Source organism: Gavialis gangeticus, unplaced genomic scaffold (genome assembly GCF_001723915.1).
Source record: "Gavialis gangeticus isolate Ggan-Ray unplaced genomic scaffold, GavGan_comp1, whole genome shotgun sequence".
In the NCBI taxonomy this organism is placed as follows: Eukaryota; Metazoa; Chordata; order Crocodylia; family Gavialidae; genus Gavialis; species Gavialis gangeticus.
Window position 1 is genome coordinate 67,181,792 of NW_017728994.1, and position 4,481 is coordinate 67,186,272.

Sequence of the window (4,481 nt, forward strand, 5' to 3'; positions counted from 1 at the left end):
TCGGACTTGATGATCTGCTCAGGTCTCTTCCAACCCTACCAACCATGAAATTATGAAACTATGAGTAACTGAGACATAGGCTGATGATGGCCCTGGTAGTTAAGGCAGATGTAAAATACCAGTTTTAGCCATATTATATGGATAGAACCTCAGAACACGTGGACTGAAAGGGCCAAGCCAAAGATGGTTCATAATCTTGGAGGGACTTTGTATTGGGCCCGTACTTAAATTTTCCCAGTTAAATACATCTGTCCCACAAACGAGAAGCACAGTTTGGGAGCAATTGTTTGTGGACTCTCATTTTTCCAGGTAAATTGAAGCTGGGAGATTTTTATATATTGTTGTGTAATGCTATATCTCAAAAACCTGTAAGTAATTTTGACCATATGTGAAAAGTACTCAGTACAGTATTTTATTTTTTAAAAATCCGTATAAATTATCTTTAAATCATAAAAAAGTAGGAGAAAGGAAATTGAACCACAATGTATAACATTACAGTAAAACATTGTATTGCATTACTCCATTTGACAACTTAAGTAGGAAAGTGATTAATACAGCTCTCACGCAGAAGTTCACTGTGTTATTAGCCTTTCTTGTATTGATGTCCAAACAGTGTTCCACAATATCGAATGTCAATGTTTATGATATAATTGGCTGTCCCAAAAGGTGGCTTTATATTGGTCAGTTAATGTAATAAAGATTTTTGAACATAGTTACCTTCTTGATTTTGGCAGCATTTCATTATTTTTTTCTAAGCAGCCCAAGGGAGAACAATCGAGACTGTAAGTTTCACATAAAAAAACGAAGTTACTGGATTACCATACCAAAACACAACAGATCAGACACAACATACACACTAAGATATTTTTGTGAAGATACATTTCTATTTTGTTTTCATATTAGGCTGGGTAATGATGCAATTACTTTGTGAAGTTGGACCCTTGATGAATTCTATTGTAATAGTTCAGAGATACTTTAATATATTACGGTGCCATTCTTGTGACTAGCAAGGCTCACTAAACAAGTCCTATGTGGAAGCACTTATAACTTTTCCCTAGAATTTTCCTTTGGGTCAGAAATGTTTTCAGCTGCTGCAAAGTATGCTTTTTTGGAGAGGTGAGGAGAAAAAATAGAAAAAAGACCTACATATTTTTTCTTAGTTATCTGACCTTTCGCTTCCCCAATCCTCTTGAGCCTTAACTGGCTTATTCTCCTAATAACTGGCTTTGTTCCTTCTTGATCTTCCTATGGCATCTTTGATTGCTTCCTGTAAATGAATGGTAGGATTGCTCATTACAGTTCATAAGGCCCAGATCCTCAGCTGGTATAAATTAGTGTAGCTCCACTGATTACAATATTAAGAAATAAAATATTCTAAATACCAAGTTTAAAAACTCCAAATACCATGACTTTTCAAGCTGATCTTAAGGCCTTTTTTAGTATTCTATTTTTTTCTTAAGTTTATTCAGATCTTTCATCTCTGAACATCATTGTCATTATAGAAACAGATGAAAAGGATGGATTTTTTTCTGTTTTTATCTTTCTGTGCATTAATAGTTTATCATATACTCTAATGGCCTTTTTTGTTGCTAGCCTAGGCTTAAATTCTGCAGAGTGTAAAACTCATTAATTTTTTACTTAACTGGGCTTTTTATCTTGCAAGTTTTTTCAAGCTATTTGTTCCTTTTCAAGATAACTCATTTCTATGAAGCAGACTTTTTACCTCAAAAATTAAATTCCAGCACAAACTGTAAACAGTTTCATTTCATATGCTAAATTATCTCAATCAAAGGCAGTGTCTCAAGTGTACAGGTTTGAAACATCTGTCTCTTTTCTTTTGACTTTTGGGTCTAATTGCTCTAGTGCAGATTGAGATCGACAATTATGCAACGAAGCTGACCAATTACAGCCATCACTAAGAGTTGGGGATGGGGGAGGGGGCTTTTTCCCCTTTTGTAAGTGTTTTCCCCAAAGCCTTAAATCATTCTGAAAATAGAAACAGTAAAAATATGTACACAGAGAGCTGTCCACATGTGCTGACACTTTGAGACACCACCACAGGAATTTCTCACTGCATATAGCAAGAACTGGTCTCTTTGTAGAGAAACCAATGCCTGTGAAAAATTCTGGTATTTATAACAGAGACGGAAAAGTTATGCTCATGAGGAGGCTTTACTTCTGAATAGAGTCAACCTCTATAAATGAAGGATATAAAACCAGCAATGTGAATCCGTATTTAAGCCTTACTTCAAATTAAGAGGACCAGGGGGATGAAATACACAACTCACAATGGAAAATAAACTAAAATATTAGACAAGTAATATCCAGAGCTTTAGAAGAAGCATAGTCCAGTGATTAAGGTACTGTAATATGGTTGCCCCAGGTTTAATGCCCTCATCTGCCACGGGCTTTCTCCTTCTCTACAAGCAAGTCACACAGGGCCAGATGTATGAAAGTACTTAATCACAAAGGCTACCTATACATATGCTTGGAGGGGAGGGGGGGGGCATTGCTTTTTAATTAGACTCCGGGACAGCCATTCTAATTAAACGTCATTCAATGAGGGCTTAATACACATGACGCTGTGGCAACGTGGCAGCATTCTAATTAAAACCTGGAGCAGACTTGATTCATCGAGTCTGCTCCAACATCTTCTAATTTGAGTGCCAACGAGCATGTGTACAGGCAGCCCCAATTTCCACTGATTTCAGTTGAAAATATGTTGTGTTGAATGCCAAACCTGTGGGCAGCAGTTGAGTGGGCTGACCACTGGGAAAGATCAGAGAAATTCCTAGAGCATTTTATACCAACACCAAACGAGTCCCCCACTGGACATGGCCTTGACATAGAAGCGTGGGCCAAGCTGAACAACCTGAGATCTGGATACGGATGCTTCAAAACAACCCTTCAAAAAATGAACATCTTGGACAGTCCCCCATGTGAAGGCAGTGTCCAACAAACAGCACAACGCTTAATCAAAAGCTGAAATATTTACAAATGCCTAGAAAGAAATGGGGTAGATGGATTCCACACATTGAGCGATAGTACCAGACAGCGACTCATAGATCTGAAAATTGATATCTGATGCTGCATAAAAGAGAGAGAGAAAAAAACAAAACCACTTCATCCACAGCTTGGAAAGGTTAAGAAAGAAATGATTATTATTTCTATTTTCAAGTATTTGGTTGGAATTCCAATTCCACATTAGCAGAAGGTCCTTTAAGAAATCCCAACAGCTAGCAAGGCAGAGTAGGTAGGATTATCAGGACATGCAGAACAGGGAGGAAGAAGTAAAGTTGTAAAGTGCAAAAGGGACAGAGGAGTTGAAGGTAAAGAAAATGGAGTCTGCAGATTGCAGGGATAATCCTGAGAAAACAGAGAGCTGTTAGCTACAGAGAAATTGGAAATCGGGAGTTAATTAATGCGGTGGTTCTAGGTTTCAGCAATATACTTCTGAGACAATTGCACTTCCTGGATCTAGACACAAGACAACAGCACTCCTTATTCTAGCCAGAAACCATCTTAAGTCTTCCTGCACTATATGATTTATATGTCCCAAATTGTATCTTGCGGAAAAGAAAATGTTCGCTGCAAACTGCCTGGAAGATAAGAAACAATGAATAAAAAAGAGCAAGACAGATAAGAAGGCGACTTCCTTTGTGAACAACAGGCTGTGCCAGCCAATAAGGAGGGCATCCCTCCATTACTGCTACTTATCTGTGATGCATTATTTCTTTTTCTTGTTTTTAATTAAGTAAATACATGCAGATGCTATGAGTTTGAGGTTGTCACCAGTTTATTAGTTTATGCTTCCACTATTTTACAACCAGTCACCAGCAATCCATAAGATATTTAATGGCCTGAGACATGAGCACTTGTGTCCCTTTATAATTCTATGGCTATAAATAAGGAATAAAGTTCCCAGTGAAACCTGGGGCATCAGGGCATAATGTTAACCTTGAGAGATAAACAGAGTTTGCACACACAGGTCCAGCACAATATTTTTTTTAAAGCAACATTTTTTCAAATTCCACATCCAGTCTAAGCAGGTCAATAGCAACAGCATTAGTTGATGTCATTCATACCTTCCAGATGACTCAGAAGGAACTTTAAGATTTTTTACCAACTCAGAGGACTTTTGTGACCCCTTTGGAATTATTTAGGAAGATCAGATTACTTTATTACAGAGTTCCAACATTTTGATATACTTGATTCACAGACTGAGTACACACACTGCCAGCAGGATTCAATTTCAGTCATGCCCTTATGCTCCTCAAACTCCACAAACACTTCCCCCTCACTTGTATAGCAGATTACTTTCAGACTGGAAAATCTGGCACCTTGGACGCATGTCAAAATTATATGTTCACACACATAATGTCCATGTGCACCTCTGTCTGGGTACTGATGCCTAGAAAGTTAACCACAATACTGCTTGGGGTGCTGAAAAGTTCAGATCTCACACTGCATGTGGTTTAACA